The following is a 19,952-nucleotide window of genomic DNA, read 5'->3' as shown; positions in this document are numbered from 1 at the left end:
AACCCTTTTTCGTAAGTGAGTCGTGCACTTCGATGGCACCTACCCAATATTTTTTCTCCTCGATGGCACGTGAATAGTGCACGTACTCAACGACGGAGCACGGGATGGTAGCAATGACATGGTCAGCCCTTTTTTGGAGAGAGTACGTACTACTAATAAATAACTTTGATGTGTCCCATCAACTCGCAGAATGACGAGAAGCTTGATTATGCCTTCTCCCTCGCCAACACGTGCACGGTTGCTCGCAGCACGAGGAGAAACTTTTGCTTACAAGCGGTGGACGTGCAACAGTTCATTTGGTGTCAGATTGCTAGAAGCACTACTTTAGAACCATCGACTTCCGGAAGAGGCGTAGAGCCAAGCGCAAGGTCAACTACTAACCTTAGGCTAGGCATAGTGGGAGTAACATAAGTAGGGGTACCTCCTTTTTTTATTCTAGAAACAACCACACGCGAATATCAAGGTGCTGGTTACGTAGGACAAATTTCCTGCAGTCCATGCTCAGCCCTCCTCTATCTCTCTTCTCAGCCAGCCAGCGGACGCGCGGAGCCCATCGTCTGTTTGCTCACATGCGGTCCCACATGTCAGTGAAAATGCAAGAGGACCCACTGAAGCTGCACATCTTTCACCTCGACATCCTGGTGATGACAAACAAATCCAATAAAGATCTTTGGTGGCCGCTTTTGGAGTTACTCAAGAGTAGTAAGATTCTATTTACAGTTTAACCCAAGATGCACATCTCGTAGCTTCAACTACCACTCTATTTTCTTTCATGACACGACCTGGATGCTGGATGTCCCACGTGTCGGCAAAAGGAGGAAGAACCCGACCAAATTTTCGGTTGTGCTCTCGGATTAGACTAGTTGTGCTAAGTTAAAAAATTTATTGTGTACTCCCTCCGTTGCAAAATACTTGACTTCCATTTGTCCAAAAATGGATGTACCTATATACTAAAACATGTCTAGATACATATATATTTTGACAAATAGAAGGCATGTATTGTGCAACGGAGGGAGTAGAATGGATACAAGTTTTTTATTTGGAAGAAGAGTACATTCATATATTGATAGAGCATTAGAGTTGGCCTTACAAGTGGGACCGCATTTGAGGAAACCGACTATCGGCAAACCCCCACCTCGCCCGCCGCGTGATGGCTCAGTTAGAGAAACGATGAGGTTGAAGAGATTGCTCTAGCACGGACTCCAAGAAATATGGTGTCAAATGGAAGTCGTGCTGGTGGCGTGTGCCGTACTCCTGGACGTGAATGCTTGTTCTGGCCCATGCCAGCCTACTACTCCTACTACTTACTATATAGTACTAGTATCGAGGATTCGAGGTGCTGGTTACGTACAATATGGCTACAGTAAAAACACCCGCACGATGCGCGAAGCATGTGAAGCTAGTACAAATAGTGTGTACTACTATTGTTGATTGGCGTCATCCGATAACCTATTGCAATGCACGTACAATTATGTATTCGGAAAATATATTTTTGCCTCGTCGCACCACTCACTCACAGAAGCAACTCGAAAGCCGTTCATAAATTTAGTAAGTTTATCACAGGCATATCATTTTATTACATACAACAAGTCATCAACCCACATCGACAACGAGGATACATTATAAATACTAAAGTTTTCACCACACAACAAATAACAAGCAATGAAATGAACTTCAACTCAACCATTCCTCGGTGTTGGAAACGCTTGCTTTGAACCACAAGTGATTCTCTGGGACGAGCCATCTATTGTCGATCTCGAGACCAACGCAAGACTGGTCATCCAGGCTGAAGCGGCCTACTATATCAGTACCAGGGCGGGGAACCACCCTAATGTCCAAGGTATAGACACAGTTGCTTCTCATAAATGGTAGTAACATTGTGTCAACAGCAGTTGGATCTCCTTTCACCATCATCGGATAGTTTTGTCCAAGGAAGAGCGAGTTTTCTCCAAGACTATCAATTCTGTACCAGGGAGAAGGTGTTGGCGCTAGCACACTAGTATCCATCCCGAACACCATGCAACGGGTGTTGGAATAGGTCCAGAGAGTGCGACCATGGGAGACAACACGTGCTCCCTCAATAGTAACATCATTAGTGGGCTGTATACACACAAGAAGAGGTGATCCATCGGAATTAGTTGCTAGGCGCCACTGAGTATATATGTTCTGCTCGTCCTCATGCTTGTGATCATCACCATCGCCATCTCCCCCTTGGTTATAAAAATTTTCAAGTATAGGTGGTGGAATGTTCATAGGACCTTGGAAACACAAGAAGAATGTTAATTAGTAAAGGGAAACTTGCTAACCCGCATGCATGTGGATGAAACAATTATAATTACGGTGGAAGACAAATGTACCGAAACTACAAGGATCCCATGCAAAAACAGTGCCATGAGCGGTGGAAGCAAACACAAGACCCTCGTATTGAATTGCATCACAGTACACATCCGTGTATAGAAACTGATTTTTGAGCAATATCCATCGAGTCAAACCACCCAGGACGGCAACAAGCTTATCGAAGATAGCAACAACTTCATAGTTGTTGTAATTCCCAGAGCGGTTGGGAACTCGACAAATTGCTATCTTCCGTAGAAGACAGTCACCATGATCGTATTTCAATGTGCGTACAATACCGGTGTGCTCAACCTCTGGGCAGTCTGCTCAGATTTTTGGGAGTGGAACCCGATCACGAGTGTACACATTCACAAGTTCCCACTTGCAGTTGGACCCAATGTAAACAACCCAATCTCCATTTGCGCCTGCCCAAGACTTTCCCTCAAGCGATGGCATCTGAACATCATATGTATCATTATCAAGCGGCATCAACTTGCACAGGGCGAGGCCTTCGTCGTGCCGGCACCAGTCATCAGGGTCACGACGAAGAGGATAGGGGAGATCAAACCACTCCTTGACTCTTGGGTTCCTTGTAATGATGTTATTAGTTGAGTCGAGAATGGGCTTGAACGAACCTGCCATGCTAGCCGAGGTGATGACGTCGCACCGATCAATGAGTTCCTCCACCACGTCATCTTTCAGATCGGGGCAAGAATAACGGGCCCGTTTCCGACCTGTTCCCTCCATGGAGAAGAAGATCGAACAATGGCAGAAGAAAGGGTGAAGGGCTGAAGGAAAATGGAGGAGGGAGAGGAAGAGCGTGCGACAGCAGTTCCAAATCGAGAGGGAAAGGCGAAGAGTCGATGGACGGTTGCCAGTTTGCCACGGTTCACGAAGAGGCGCCCCGGCCTACACGTCCGCTTGGAAATACTCCTACTACTCGCCGTCATCTCACTGATAGTTGGAACGGGACCACATGTTAATGAAACATGGTATGTAATTTCTCATGCAAAATGCGATCTGGCCACGTTGGCCTGAGGTGCCGCATTAGTTTTTTTTTGAAAGTTTGTCGCATTAGTTATCGACCTTTATTTTTTTAACATGCAATCTGAATGGATAGCTCATGTGGTCATCACACGTGAGCGGATATAGTGATGGTTGATTCGCCCGAGAAACTTATTAGTGTGGGAATATGGGAGTACCAGCGAATTCAAGGAACAGAGAAATGATGGTTGCTTCGTCCGAGCAACTTACTGTGGCGAAGGTGGGGCTCTGTGATTTGACTGCTCACTAGTCATTACTTGTCAGGGGTTGGGTGCGACATATGCCAACGGATGGCTTATCATGGTGGGAGCGAGTAGAACGTCACCGGTGCCTGGAAGCGGGATGAGGCGTAGACACGTACGTCGGCGAACTTTACCCAGGTTGGGGCTCTCCGTGGAGATAATACCCCTACTCCTGCTCTGCGGGGTCTCCGCATGATCACTAAGGCACTAGTGATACAAGTGCTCCTCGAGCTGTGTCTAGGGGAAGGAGGAGGCAAGGCTAGCTCTTCTCTGCCCTAGGAATCTGGCTAGTTCTATCAGAGTGGGAACCCTTTGCATGGGTGGCCTGGGGGGTTTATAGAGGCCTACCCCCCAGGGGTACAATAGTAATCTATCCGGCTGCCGGGCCCGGCCATCAGTGACTCCAGCCTCCGGCTTCTCCATCGACCGCTGGGGCCCTCTGCCTGGTGGGACCCGCCGACTGGTTGGTGGCTGTTCACTGTAGTCGTATCCCAGTGACGGGGGCTTGGTCATTGTTAGCATAGCTACAGTCCCACCTCCTAGTGGGAGGACATTGTAGCCACACCTGGCCTTGTCAGCTTAATGGCTTGCTTGCCTCGGGGCAAGGGACGGCCGCCTGCTGGGGGCCGGCCCCTTTCTGCTCCGCCTGGTCGAACTTCCGCCGTCTTCCTCGGGGTCACTCTCCAATGGGGCCCGCCTCTGGCGGGCCATACCGACAGGCCATCGTAGGGAACAGGGCTGCGCCTGCTAGGACCAACGTCAGAGTAGATACGGCACAGTGCTCCATCATGCGGAGATCTCCGCCTGTACGGAGCACTGTAGCCACGACCGTCTCGAGCGTTTGAGGCAACGTGCATCACTGTAGCCATACTTCGTCTTGTACTCCCAATGGGAGCTCGGCCGCCCCATGGTTGTGAGGTGGCCGCCTGCCCGTTGCCGCCCTCTCTGTGAGGCGGCCGTCAGGTGCCGGCCACTCGGAGCGTCGTAGTCTTGGGTCACCCGCTCTCTGGCAGCCGGCCGCCGAGCCAGCCGGCCTCAGAGGGCAGAGATTTGGCTTGGGGCTCAGCTAGGTGGAGCTGGCCCAAAGTCTTGATAAATCATGGGCCTCGGGTGAGCCTGCCCGTGGCCCATTACTCCGACAGTAGTCCCCGAAGCCAGCGACGCGTCATGGTCGAGGGGCCGCGAGGTCTCAGCGGCTTTCCCCCTCCCCGTGCTCGGGGAAAACGTCCACCGCCTGGTGGCCAGCCGACCTCTAACAGGTGGAGCTTAAGTGGTCGATTTTGAACTCCAAGGCGGGAAACAGGTGGCGTGCCTGGTAAGCTTCCCCAGGCAGCCGCTAGGCACTAACGCGCCATGCGGCGCACGTCAGCCTGACAAGCCTGTCATCCCACGCCCCTCACGAGACATGACCCCGGGCCGGGCCCGCCATCACCATGCCTCGGCAAGCAGGCGGATTTACTGCGCCGAAGGGGGCGGTTGCCATCCCCGCGACTATTCACAACGGGATGAATGCGGGCGGGAGACGGGGGGTCGTGGGGACGTGGGCGCAGTTAATCCCACGACCCCACGTCTTGCCCCCTCGGCTACATAGCCCGGGCGCTATAAGTAGGAAGGGGGGAGGGGTGCGACAAAGTTCCTGCGCCCCCTCCCACTCTTCTTCTTCTTCTCTTAGCCTCCGCTGCTGCTGCTGCCATAGTGCCGCCGTCGTTGCTCGACGCTGACGCGTCTTTCCTCCCTGCGCCGCCAGCCGGAGCCATGGGCGACTGGGATGGATCGACCGTGATCAAGGATCACATTGATTTTCTCCGAGACACGCGTTGTATGCCCAGCGCGGCCTTCGTCAAGGCGCGGGTGCCGCTGGAGACGGAGATCTCGCCGGCGCCGCAGGAAGGCGAGCGGGTCGTTTTTCGCTCGCATTTCCTGCGGGGCTTTGGCCTCCCTGCGAGCAACTTCTTCCGCGCCTTCCTCAATTTCTACAACCTTCAGCCCCATCACCTCACGCCCAACGCCGTGACCTTGCTCTCCGCCTTCATCACGGCATGCGAGGGCTACCTCGGCATCCTCCCCACAATCAAGCTGTGGGGAGCATTCTTCTATGGGAAGCTCGGCACCTCCGCCAAGGAGACGGCGGCCGAGTGCGGGGGATTCGTCGCCATGCTCCGGTCGGCGAAACGGAACGCCTTCCCCGTCATCAAGATGGCGCAGTCGGTGAAGATGTGGCAGCAGTCCTATTTCTACGTCGAGAACGTGGACCCTGCTGCCGACTTCCTCAACCTGCCGGCCTATAAGTCCGGCCCCCCCACCGGAGCCCGCGTCTCCTGGAAGTACAAGCCCAAGCCAGTGTCGGCGGACGCGGCGGCCGCCATCGGCCGACTCCGAGTGCTCCAGGAGTCGGAGGGCCTCATGGCCTCCGACCTTCTCGTCACCTTCATGGAGCGTCGGGTCCTTCCGCTCCAGAGCCGCCCTCATCCGATCTTCCGGATGGGCGGACATCGTGACCCGTGCCGGCTGTGCACGAAGGGAATGCCACCCGCCGAAGTCTCGCGGATGGTGAACGAAATCTCCTACCTCAAGATGTCAGAGAAGGAGTGGCGGTTCGGAAAGCGGCCATACTCTCGCCACAACCTGCCTCCTGCTGTAAGTTTCTTCTGCTTTATTTTTCTTTGTGACGCCGCTTCTTCAAGACTTGATTCCTTCCTGGTTGCAGATTTACATGTCCGAGGCAATGGTCGCCCTCCTAGGGCCGAGTGACAACCTCCAGGCGGACAGGGCGGAGAGTGACCTGGACGACCCTGACTTGGGGGCGGCCGCCCTGGTCGACGACACGACAGGCGGCGGCGGCAGAGCGGACGGTGGTGGCGGAGCAGGCGGCTCCGAGGGAGGCAGCGGCGTGGAGACCTGGCCCGACGATGACGAAGACGAAGATGAGCCACGCCCCGCCCGGAGCTCTGCCACCACCAGCGCCGGCCCCTCTTTTGGGCCGCCCGCCACAAGCGGCAAGCGCAAGCGGAAACAGGGCTCGACCCTGTTCGGCAGCGCCCCGAAGAAGCCCAAGAATCCAGCCGCGGCGACCAGGCACAAAGAGACCGCGGCCAGGGCGACCCAATATCAAAGGCAGCCGAAGGTGCTAGTTATGGTGTCGGCGTAAGCATCATTCCTTTACCCCTTAATTTTTTCATCAATCTGTCGTGAAAATCTTTTGACTTGTCCTCTTATTTCAGGGCCCCGCTGACCCTTGAGAAGTCAGTTGCCGGCTCGGTCCTCAGGTCGGCAGAGGCCTCCTCGACCAGCAGGCACATTGACCCGGCCACCGACCTCCGGGAGGCGACAGAGCGGAATGCGCGGGAGGCGCGCGACGAGGCGGAGGCCGACCGCCTGGCCAAGGAGCAGGCGGACCTGTCAGCCGTGTCTGCCGCGAGGGCGCTGGCGTAGGCGGAAGCTCAGGCCGTAGAGAGGGAGCGGCTCGCGGAGGCCGGCTGCCGCCAAGAGCCACTACTTGTGCCCCCCCTGAACATTGCGCCGCCTCCACCTGACTTTGAGGCGGCAGCCGGAGGAGCCGGCAGCGACTACCCGATCCAAGAGCGGGGGGGCGGCGACGTAGCCATGTCGGACGTCTTCGTGCCGCCGCCCCTGCCGCCGCCGCCATCAGCCAGCGAGCCGTGGGACAAGCAGCTAGTGGCACCGCCGGTGCCACCGGTCGAAACCGTGGTGGCACCAGTCCTGGTTCCCGCGGTCCGCATCCCCACGCGCCGCTATCTGGAGAAGGCGGCCTCGGTGCCGCGGCCGCAGGAGATCGGCGCCTCGAGCTCGTCAGCCCTTGACACCGAGGCGACCAGTGCCGCGCCCGTGGGCTGGGTACGTGGGGGCAGAACTGGCGCCCTGAACGAGGCGTCTCTTGACATCCAGGCCAAGCTCCGGGCAGAGGTAGTGGCACTCAAGCGCTGCAACGAGGCCTACTTGGAGTCGCGCACCGCCATCCGAGTAAGCCGTCTTGTGGTGCTCTCTCCGAATGTTCTTCTTTGTTTCCTTCGTGGGAGCACGCAAGCGCACCCACTGGGTGTTGTCCCCAAGTTTCGGGCCGGCTGCTGAGCAGGCGGGTTGGAACTTTAACTTGTAGTCACCGATTACTAATTTTTGCTTTGTTGTTTCTTCTGCAGGATTATCAGAACCTTCACACGACCGCCTACAACTCCAAGGTTCGGGAGCTGGAGGCGCAGACGGCTCATCTCGCCGAAAGCCGGCGTAAGTCTCTTCCTTTTTTCTTCGCGGGGGCACGCTGGCGCACCCGCGGGCTGTAGTCCCCGAGGTTCGAGCCGACTGTTGAGCAGTCAGGCCGAATCTCCTCAGGTGTTCTTTTTTCCTTGTTGGCTACTTCTTTTCCGTGGGGGCGCGCTGGCGCACCCGCGGGCTGTAGTCCCCGAGGTTCGGGCCGACTGCTGAGCAGTCGGGCTGAATCTCCTCGGTTATTTCTTTCCTTAATCTTGTCCGCTTGACTGATGCCTTCCTCTTTTCTTTCTTTCTTCATAGGCGAATGCCGATCTGTAGCAGCAGCTGGGCGAAGCCAAGACCGCCCTGCATGGCAAGGAGGCGGAGTGCAGCAAGCTGGCGGAGGAGCGGGACCGCCTGGTCGCCCAACTTGCCGAACAGGTGGAAAGCCTCAAGGCAGCCCAGCTGAAGGCGGAGACAGCGGAGACCAGCCTCCCTGTCGAGTTTGAGCTCGAGCGCTCTGCCTTGTCCGACAAGGAGGCCCAGGTGATGGCCTGCTTCAGCAGCATTGAGGACCTGGTCGATGGTAAGCCCTATTCTCTTAGTTTCTTGCTTCGAGTTATCAGCCCTTGTTTATAGCCTTGGCCTTTTTCTTCTTCTGCCCGGACAGACTTCTTCCCGGGCCATGCTGTAGCCGCCACCTAGATGATCGAAGCCCAGCGCGAGGAGCGAAGGGCAGAGGGTGCGCGGATCGCTGCTGATGCCCCCCGGACCCTTGGTGAACAGGTCCTCAGCATTCAGGCCCGGCTCTGGCCTGCTCACCACTTGCTGCGTCGCCTGCAGCGCATCGGAGCCCAGGCGGTCTCCGCCCTCTGGCCAGGCCTGCCGGCCCCCTGCACCCCAAGTCGTACGGCCTACTGGCTGGAGGTGGCAGCGGGCCGCCTGGAGGCCTGGAAGGGCTCAGCAGCCCAGGCAGGAGCGCGCCAGGCCTTGGAATTTGTTAAGGCGTGGTACCCTGGGCTAGATCTAGCCCAGTTAGCCACGTTCCGACTGGAGGCACAGGAGGAGCTGGCGACGGTGGAAACTGAGCTTGTCAGCAGGGCGGCGGCGATCGCCGACTTCACCGACACCAGCGTCTTCGTCCCGGAGGTGGTCGAGGAAGGCAGTGAAGCTCCGCATGAATGGCTTGGGATAAACCCAGAGGACAACGAAGACTCCGCTGAATTCATCGCCTCCAGCAACAAGGGGGAGGACGAGGATGAGGAAGAGGAGGAGGAGGAGGAGGAGAAAGACGAGAGCGACGTCGACATGCCGGAGGTCGGGGCGGACAGTCAGCCCAAACCTGACTGGGCCTCAAGAAACGAGCCACGCACCGAGGTGCCGCCCGCTACTGGAGGCGTTCAAGTGGGGGCGGACCTGCATCCCGTTCCTCCGACAGGCGCTACCGACTCTGTCCTCCAGCACTCCAATGCTCCGCCTGCTGCCAGCGATCCCTCTGATTAGAGGGAGCCGCGTTCTGCACCAGGTGGCGCGGCCGACTCCAACGTTCAGCCGGAGCCCTTGGCCACGCCATCCTGCGCAAGCCAGTCAGAGCCTTCTGCCGCGCCAGCCGGCACCGCCCGGCCGGAGTCCTCTGCTGCACCTTAGGATTTTATCTGTTTCCTTCTTGTTACTCTGAACACTTTGGTTAGATTCGCACAATTCCACCCACGGGGTGTATATCAAACTCTGTTTGAATGCTGGCTAGAGGCCTTTATCCATGTAAAAATATGCTATCGTTGTTTATGCTTTGTTGTGCCGACCTCCACCCTTCTTTCCTTTTTCTCCTTGGTTTTTTCCTTTGCCGACGACCCTTTGGCTTTGCTTTCGCCGGCCAGGCGGCCGCTCTACGGATAGTGGCCGGTTCGAGTGTTCTAGTCGTTTGTGAGGGGGGCTAGGTTTTAACCATCTGGAGCTTCGGGTAGTAAGTTGGGGGCCGGTCGTCTGGCCGCTAAGCAGCCAGACGGCTAGGCGCGATGTCGCATGCTACTATATGCGCTTTCCTCCTTAGTCACTTTTTCGTGTGGGGCACCTCTTTGCGACCTTTGCACGCCATGCAGTCGCTCTGCGAGCTGTGGCTTCTGACAAAGGAAGCTTTGGTGCCGGCACACTACTTGTCCGGCTGCGAGGGGCAGCATATTGTAGAAGGCGGCGAGGCTCCGGGCCGACTGGTCGAACCCGGTGCCAGGAGGAAGAAGAAAAAAAGACTATACATTCTCATAGGCATGATACTTATCATATAGGTAAAAGAGGGCAGTCCCCGAGCTCTTCTCGGGGAACCCGGAGTCTTTATACATAGTACAAAAGGTAGCGTGATACATACTGCTTTCAACTGTAAAACCTTCGGAGGAGGTTTGCATTCCACGACCTCTCTATTTCTTTGCCTGAATCATCTCTCTTGCGCGCTCTGGGCTTCTGGGCATCGATCAGGTAGTAGGCATCGTTGCCCAACACCTTACTGATGATAAAAGGGCCTTTCCAAGGTGCCGAGAGCTTGTGTTGTCCGGCTGTTCGCTGGATCAGCCGGAGCACAAGGTCTCCCTCCAGGAAGGACCTTGGCTTCACCTTGCAGTTGTAGTATCGGCGCAGGCTCTGCTGGTAGATGGCCGACCTGCTGAGTGCCAACAACCGGCCCTCTTCCAGCAAGTCGACACCGTCTTCTCGCGCCTCCTTGGCGTCTGCCTCAGTGTACATGGTGACCCTTGGGGAGTCGAACTCGATATCGGTCGGGATGACGGCTTCAGCACCGTAGACGAGGAAGAAAGGCGTGAAGCCTGTTGATTTGTTTGGAGTTGTGCGCAAGCTCCAGAGGACGGCCGGCAGCTCGTCGAGCCAGCAGCCGGCCGATCGCTCTAGAGGCTCGACCAGTCGGGGCGTGAGGCCGGACAAAATGAGGCCGTTTGCGCATTCCACCTGGTCGTTTGACTGGGGGTGGGCAACGAACGCTAAGTCCAGGCGGATGCCATGTGTTGCGCAAAAACGAGCCAAGGCTCCCTTGGCGAAGTTGGTGCCGTTGTCGGTGATGATACTGTGCGGGATGCCATACCGTGTGGTGATGTCGGCGATGAAGGTCACGGTAGTCGGCCCATTCAGCTTCTTGATTGGTTTTGCCTCTATCCATTTGGTAAACTTGTCCACCGCAACTAGCAAGTGAGTCAAGCCACAGCGGGCCGTCTTGAATGGTCCCACCATATCCAATCCCCACACGGCAAAGGGCTAGGCTATGGGAATGGTCTTGAGTGCAGAAGCCGGCAGGTGTGGCTTGGAGTGGAACCTCTGGCACCCTTGACACTTCTGAACTAGCTCCTTGGCCTCTTCCAGGGAAGTGGGCCAAAAGAACCCATGGCGGAAAGCTTTGGCCACCAGGGCTCTGGAAGCCGCGTGGTGGCCACACTCGCCCTGATGGATATCTCTGAGTATTGCTTGGCCTTGGTCCGACTCCACACACCGCTGATAAACCCCTGTTACACTTCGTCGCACTAGCTCTCTGTTGACTATGGTGTAGGCTGCAGCTCGCCTCTGCACCTGTCAAGCTGAGACTTCATCGGTTGGCAGCTCTTTATTCACCAAGAACTTGAGAATTGGCTGGGCCCATGAGGGCGCCGCAATTTCTTCGACTGCGACTACTGCAACTTGAATGAGGGCGGCTGGGAGGGGAGGCGGTGGGTTAGCAGCTGCTTCCGCCTGCTGTGCTGGAGAAGTCCCCGGGCCGACGGCTGAAGTCCCCGGGCCGGGCGCGGCTGTAGCAGTCCCCGGGCCGCCTGTCGAGGTCCCTGTGCCGGCCACTGGGGCCCTCAAGTCGGATGTGACTGCTTCGGGTGGGGCCGGCACAAAGATGGAGTTTGAATCAGGAGACGGCTTGACAGATGGCTTCAGAAGGCGGTGTAGGGCAACGCCGGCTAGTATTGCTTGTCGGGTGGAGCCAATCCATGCCAGAGCATCTGCTTGCTCGTTGTCATTCCTTGGCACGTGAAGGAACTCGCACCCATCAAAGTATCCGCTGAGTTGCTGCACGAGGAAACGGTAGCTTGCCATGTTTGCGTCCTTGGCGTCCCAGTCGCCTGACGACTGCTGGACCACCAAGTCGGAGTCACCATAGCATAGGATCCGGCGGATGCCGAGTTCCTTGGCAAGCCGGAACCCATGTATGAGTGCCTCATATTCTGCTACGTTGTTGGAGGCGGCGAAGTGGACTTGCAACACGTATTTGAGCTTGTCACCCTTGGGAGAGGTGAGGACGACGCTGGCTCCCAGGCCAGTGCGCATTTTCGAGCCATCGAAATGCATCGGCCAATGAGTGGAGTCTGGAGCAGGCGGCAAGTATTGGGTCTCGGCCCAATCGACGAGGAAGTCGGCCAACACTTTTGATTTGATGGCGGTACGAGGCTGGTAGTAGATGGCCTGAGGGGCCAGATCAATGGCCCACTTGGCCACTCGGCTAGAGGCGTCTCGGCTCCCAATAATCTCAGCTAGTGGAGCTGTGCAAACAACAGTTATTGGGTGCTCTTGGAAGTAGGGCTTCAGCTTCTTGGCGGCGAAGTGCACGACGTAACACATCTTCTGGTAGTGGGGGTAGTTTTGCTTGGAGGCGGCCAACACTTTGCTCAAGTAATACACCAGTCTCTGGACCGACAGTGCTTTGTCCTTCTCCTTGCGCTCTACCACCATGACTATGGTGACAACCCGACTAGTGGCTGCAATGTAGAGGAGCATGGGCTCCTTCTCAGTCGGAGCCGCCAGGATAGGTGGGGTTGCCAACATTTTCTTGAGTTGGAGAAATGCTTCGTCCGCCTTGTCGTTCCACTCGAAAAAAGTGGTCTTCTTCATGAGTTGGTACAGGGGAAGGGCCTTCTCGCCCAGCCGACTGATGAAACGGCTGACTGACGCCAAGCAGCCGGTGAATTTCTGCACGTCCAGCAGTCGGGTGGGCACTTTCATCATCTCAATTGCTTTGATCTTCACGGTATTGCACTCTATGTCATGCTCTAAGACCAGGAAACCTAGGAGCTGGCCGGCTGGTACTCCAAAGACACATTTCTCCGGGTTGAGCTTGATCTGGAATCGGCGCAGGTTCTCAAAGGTCTCCTTGAGGTCCTCCAGCAGCGTGCCATGCTTCTCCGTCTTCACCACCACATCATCCACATATGCATGAGAATTTCTGCCGAGTTGCTTGAGGAGGCACTTCTGCATGCAACGCTGGAACGTGGCGCCGACGTTTCTCAAGCCGAACATCATGGTTAGGTAGAAGAAGGCTCCAAATGGCGTGATGAAGGCGGTCTTCAGTCTGTCGGCCGGGTTTAGTTTTATCTGGTGATACCCAGAGTACACATCCAAGAAACTCAATAGCTCGCATCCGGCTGTGGAGTTTATTACTTGATCAATCCTTGGCAGAGCAAAGGGATCTTTAGGGCAGGCTTTGTTGAGGCTGGTGTAGTCAATGCACATGCGCCACTGCTTGTTCTTTTTCAATACTAAGACTGGGTTGGCCAGCCACTCTGGAAAGAATACTTCCATAATGAATCCGGCTGCTAGGAGCCGGGCTATCTCTTCTCCGACAACTCTTCTCTTCTCCTCTGACAGGCGGTGCAAGGGCTGCCTGACCGGCTTGATGTTAGGTCGGACATGTACCTTGTGCTCGGCGAAATCCATCGGAACACCCGGCATGTCTTTTGGAGACCATGCAAAGATATCCCGATTCTCACGGAGGAAATCGACGAGCTCGCTTTCCTATTTGCTGTCGAGGCCTGTGCCTACGACTGCGTGCCTCTCCGGGTGCTCTAGATCCAAGGGTATTTTCTTTGTTTCCTTGGCCGGCTTGAACGAGCCCTCAGCCTCCGACTCCTGGGGGATGGGTGATATTTCCGGCTTCTTGCCTGCCAACGCCACCACCCTGTCAAGGAGCCGCTTCTCGGCAGCGATCACGAGGGACTCGGCCAGCCGGCTGCTGTCCGCAGCGCAGGCAATCGATCTCTTGTAGTCTCCGACTACTGTCAGGATTCCCTTGGTACTCGGCATCTTCATCTTGAGGTAGGCGTAGTGAGGGACCGCCATGAACTTGGCAAGAGCAGGCCGGCCAAGCAGGGCATGGTAGGGGCTCTCAAGGTCCACCACTTCAAACCAAACTGACTCTCGGCAGAAGTGATTCTTTTCTCCGAAGAGGACATCAATCTGGGTCTTGCCGATTGGTGAGCAGGAAAGGCCAAGGACTATGCCATGGAAAACAGACCGACTGGGGGTGAGCTGCTTCTCCTTGATTCCCAACTTCTCCATTGTGTCATGGTACAGGATATTGATGCTGCTGCCGCCATCTATCAGGATTCTGGAGAAACGGGCGCCCCGCCTCCCCGTTGCAAGGGTTGCTTCTAGGACTAGGGCATACGAACCGGGGGAAGGCATCACTTCTGGGTGGTCGGCCCTGCTCCAACTGATAGGCTTCTCGGACCAATGCATGAATTCTGAAGTACTGGAGGCCACTGCTTGCACCTCTTGCTGTTGTTGCCGCCTGCTGCGTCTGTCATCGGCCACGCTGGTAAACACAATGTAGGCTCCGTGCTCCTCCGGGTACTCATCTTGTATGGCACCGACTGGTCGAGCTGTCGGCTGCTGGGGCGGAGGAGGCAGCGGTCCGACGGGCGGAGGAGGCAGGAGTCCATCTCCCTTGGCGATTCTGGTAAGCCAGTGACACTTGCGAGTGGTGTGGTTGGAGGGCTTCGCGCCGCTATGGAATTTGCAGGGTGCATCCAAGGTTTGCTCATAAGAGAAAGGAGGCAACCAATTGGTCTTGCCGCCCTTCTGCCACTTGGGGGCCGGCTGCCCTTCTGGCTGCTGGTCCTCGACCGTCGCCACCTGCCGGCTGGCGGGAGCCGGCTGGGTGGCCTTCCGCTTATGTTCTCCTAGTTGCCGTCGCCGACTAGTGTCACCAGCCGAGGTCCGAGGCGCCTGAGGGGCCACCTTGCCAGACACGTCAATTAGGATTTCCGCCTTCATGGAGGAGTCGGGCATGGCATGCTTGTCGGTGATGACCAGCAGATCATCAAGGGTCTCGGGTTCGTCGCAGAGGAGTCGGTGCTTGAGGAGGGTGCCCTCTTGGCACCCGGCAGTGAAGTACTCGATCGCCTGTACCTCGTGCACACCCTCGCAGGAATTGTGCAGCTTGGTCCGGCGCGTGAGGTAGTCGCGAGTCGACTCCATGGGTCCTTGGACGCACAAGGCGAGCTGTCGGGGTTTGGGAGCACGCTTGTAGGTGCTGGTGAAGTTGCGGATGAAGACTTCGGTGAAATCAACCCAGCTATTGATGCTGCGGGGCTTCAGGTTGTTGAGCCACGTCCGGGCAGTGCCCTGAAGCATGAGCGGGACGTACTTCACGGCAACGCGCTTGTTGCCGTTCGCTATACTGACGGCTGTGGAGTAGTCGACCAGCCAGTCCTCCGGCTTCACGGAGCCGGTGTACTTGGGTGTGTCTCGCGGGAGGGTGAACCCTTTAGGGAAGGGCTCATCTTGGATTCGGGGGCCGAAATAGGGCGGGCCCAGCGCATCTTCTTCTTCGAGCGCCAGGGATCGGTTGAGACGATCGATCCAGTGGAGAGCATCGTTCTCTCCGACTCCCTCCCGACGACCGAGGCGGTCGCTGAGCGTCGGGTGCATGACAGGAGGCGGAGTGGGGTATCTCACTCCACGAGGCGGGGGAGGCGGCAAGTCGCCTCGCCGCTCTACTATGTGAGGGCAGTCGTCCTCGTCCCGCTTGATGGAGAGGTGCGTCCGACTGCGGCTGGCACCCGGCTCGTTGCCCTTTCCTCCACGTGCGCCACCAGTCGGCGTCCGGGAGGGCGCCCCATGATCTCAACGCGGGGGCAGCTTGTTTGATTCGTCCGGGTGGGACTTCGGCGTGGCAGGCGGCCTCGTGTTGCGCGGCTGCCGCGTCCAGGAGCTAATGGACTCGCTCCGTCATGAGGCGGCGCTCGTCGCCGTCGCATCTGTCCAGCTCATCCGTTACTGCCTGGGCGGCCCGGATGTTCTCCGCAAGCGTGGCGTAGATGGGGCGCTCTGCCCCGAACATGCTGGCGACAGTCGCGCCACGCTGCCGAACTGTGCCGAGGCGGCTAGGCCCCTCAGGAGCCGGCGTGCCACCTACGGCCCGGTCCATCTCGCGTCGATAGGCGTCCGAAAGCCGGCGCATGCTGGCCAGGCGGCCAACATTTTCGAGGAGCTGGAGGCGGCGTGCCTCCAGCGCCTCAGCATCCGCGCCCTCGGGAATGGGCGTCGTGAGGTCGCGCAGAGCGGCCTCGAGGGGATCTTGAGTACGCTCGTCCGAGTGCCCCTCGTTGTTGATGACGAGCACCTCTGTGACGGTGCTCCCGCCGTTGTACTCGCGAAGAGGTGGCTCATCATAGACCACCACGTTGGTGGGGAACGCATCGAGCGACGCTGTGTCGGAGTCGACGATCATCGGATCGGTCGAGCCGACGGACTCCAAGTCCGCCGCGGGCTCGCTGGCGACATGGAGCTGGTCGAGGAGGCTGACGAGGCGGCTCTCAGGGCAGCTTGTGCCCGCGTCAGAAGCTGGCTCGTCGGAGAGGTCGATCTCCCCGACGAGGTTAGCGAGGCAGCTTGCCACGCAGGCGATCTCCGCACCGTGTAGCGTGTCGGTGCTGACGCCATCGGGCATGCTGGGTTGGCTTTGCTCGCCAGGAAGGAACAGGGTTCCCATCCAGAGCAGATATCTGGGAGATGGTGCACCTCGCCCCACGGTGGGCGCCAAATGTCGGGGGTTGGGTGCGACATATGCCAATGGATAGCTTATCATGGTGGGAGGGAGTAGAACGTCACCGGTGCCTGGAAGCGGGATGAGGCGTAGACACGTACGCCGGCAAACTTTACCCAGGTTGGGGGCTCTCCGTGGAGATAATACCCCTACTCCTGCTCTGCCGGGTCTCCGCATGATCACTAAGGCACTAGTGATACAAGTGCTACTCGAGCTGTGTCTAGGGGAAGGAGGAGGCAAGGCTAGCTCTTCTCTGCCCTAGGAATCTAGCTAGTTCTATCAGAGTGGGAACCCTTTGCATGGGTGGCCTGGGGGGGTTTATACAGGCCTACCCCCCAGGGGTACAATAGTAATCTATCCGGCTGTCGGGCCCGGCCGTCAGTGTCTCCAGCCTCCGGCTTCTCCGCCGACCGCTGGGGCCCTCCGCCTGGTGGGCCCCGCCGACTGGTTGGTGGCTGTTCACTGTAGCCATATCCCCAGTGACGGGGGCTTGGTCATCGTTAGCGTGGCTACAGTCCCACCGCCTGCTGGGAGGACACTGTAGCCACACCTGGTCTTGTCAGCTTAATGGCTTGCTTGCCTCGGGCAAGGGACGGCCGCCTGCTGGGGGCCGGCCCCTCTCTGCTCCGCCTGGTCGAACTTCCGCCGTCTTCCTCAGGGTCACTGTCCGATGGGCCCCGCCTCTGGCGGGCCGTACCGACAGGCCGTCGTGGGGAACAGGGTTCCGCCTGCTAGGAGCAACGTCAGAGTAGATACGGCACAATGCTCCATTGTGCGGAGATCTCCGCCTGTACGGAGCACTGTAGCCACGCCCGTCTCGAGCGTGGGAGCCGACGTGCGTCACTGTAGCCATACTTCGTCTTGTACTCCCGATGGGAGCTCGGCCGCCCCATGGTTGTGAGGTGGCCGCCTGCCCGTTGCCGCCCTCTCTGTGAGGCGGCTGTCAGGTGCCGGCCACTCGGAGCACCGTAGTCTTGGGTCACTCGCCCTCTGGCAGTCGGCCGCCGAGCCAGCCGGACTCAGAGGGCGGAGTTTCGGCTTGGGGCTCAGCTAGGCGGAGCTGGCCCAAAGTCTTGATAGATCATGGGCCTCGGGTGAGCCTACCCGTGGCCCATTACTCCGACATTACTACTGCAGCGCAACGACCGGGGTGAATCTTTCCCTGAAGTTGTGTTGTGCACTCAATATTGATGCATGGCAGGTGGATCCGGATGAAGGATGTCCAACATGTCGGCGAAACGAAGTTGAATTGTTTCTGGCATTGCTATCAATACTTCAGGATTTGTTTATATGTACGCATAATTTTGTTGAAATTGTACTGTGATGCTATGAAGGTTTCAACTTTGGTTCCCGCAGGAAAAAAAGGTTTCAACTTAGGATTCATGTGTCTTGCCTCGAGATTATCTCGTTACAACATTCCTCAAATACAAATGAAACTACCATGGCTAATGCATCTCAATGGTTCGTAGATCAGCGCCAATATTCACATCACAACTAAAGACAAATTTGTGAGAAGGTGTACAAATAAAGAAAAAAATATAATTGATCGATGTTGTTTGTAGGCATGGCTCCATTTCCTTGGCACAGTATTCATTGCTTGGCAGCTAGTTTCACCCAGCTCTGTAGCCAAAAAAGAGGTATGAAGGACACCACAATCCGATCATTTTGTGCAGCTCCACTAAAATCGAGCGGACCATCCCTGTTTGCAAAGATATCCAGTCAGTATGATTACAATAATAGTGGAACTAGATGATGAAACATAATACACATAAATAGAAGACGATCACCTCTACGATCTCTCTTTAGGACTAACTTCTTGTTGGAGAAGATTAGGCACGGAGTTGGATGAGGAGGATAGCAAAACCAATCTCCCTTTTTGCAGTCCCACAGAAATGTAAAAACGTTGCTCGTGTGACATTTTGGCGGAACTGCACAAAACACTCTTCAGAAAAGTGATTTGTGTAGTTCACCAAAAGGTCGCAATAGCAACGAGGTGAAAATGGATAGCCCTGTTTGCAAAAGGAGGATGAAAGGAAACAATTACTGCCCAATAAAACGAGTTGAAGACACATACGCTGACAAAAAAGAAGCATGTTCCATGTAAAATGGGAAATATAGCACATGGTGGTTTATCAAAAATGGTTTGAGGACAAGATTGCAAGATGGAAAGTATGCCGACCGAGATACAATTTAAGCAAACAACTAAAGAAGATCCACATGCAGCAACATGGGAAGATGGGCAGTGGAGCAAGGCCGGTGGAATCTGTACCTGAGGGTCGTCGGGATGTTACTAGGAGGGCGCCGGTGCCAGGATCTGCCCACACTGCGGCAGCGAGCAAGTGGTGAAGGTCCTACCGCGCCGGAGCTTTGTCAGAGAGAACGGTGGGTACCACAGATCGGGATGAGCTGCCTCGATGCCGTCGAACGGAGAGACGATGCACATCCTCCCTTTCTGCCGGCGGACGGGATGCGGCCGGATCACTGACCAACACTGAGAGAGAGAGGCCACGGCGGCCTTGTGTGAGATGGTGTGACGAGAGACAAACCCATTTTTCCATTTTCCCCATGGCAATTGTTTTATATTCTAGGCGTGGTACCCGACCCTCCTTCTAGTAAACAACCGCTACATGCGTCAAATTATCACATGGGCTGCCTTTTCGTATAGAAATGAACTCCACCGTGTACCCGCGTGGGTGTGGCCGGGAACGAGACGTGAGTACGTGCGTCCTACATGCACTTCTTCTTTAGGTGCAGGTACATACGTGGGTGGGTGTGAGAGAGATGGTTTGTGGAAACAGAGGCAATGTGTTGATGATATCTCAATCAGAAAACCGCAACATATGCAATGTGTGTGAAACAGAGTCATGGACGTGAGATATCGATAGAATTGAAAACAGGGATGAAGTGTGTGGCTGCACGATCGATAAAGAGTGCCATCGAATTTGTGTTTGCCCACATCAAAGATACAGGGCGGCTGGCCTACTGGAATTTGAGAGGGCAGAGGTGCAGTTCTTCTCCGTGGCATGGATACCTACCTAAAATGTTTGACTATCGGTGTGTGTGTGTTTGGGAGGGGGGATAGAGACCGGTCGACTAGTATATGTGTGGGGAAGGAGTGAGACCTAGCTATGTATTGAGGGAGATCGATTGACATCCATGGATATGTGTAGTAGAGGAATAAGGTTGGGAAGAAGACAAAGGTAGATCGTCGGAGGGTTGGTGGTGGAGTGGCGTCTCACAAATGGTGGGAGAGGCCTGCTAGACAAACGGAGGGTATGAGTGCAATATCAATAAGAGAGGGTGGGGGATGTTTGTCTATCTATGCA

Source organism: Triticum dicoccoides, chromosome 6B (genome assembly GCF_002162155.2).
Source record: "Triticum dicoccoides isolate Atlit2015 ecotype Zavitan chromosome 6B, WEW_v2.0, whole genome shotgun sequence".
In the NCBI taxonomy this organism is placed as follows: Eukaryota; Viridiplantae; Streptophyta; class Magnoliopsida; order Poales; family Poaceae; genus Triticum; species Triticum dicoccoides.
Note: the sequence above shows the minus strand (reverse complement) of the source record.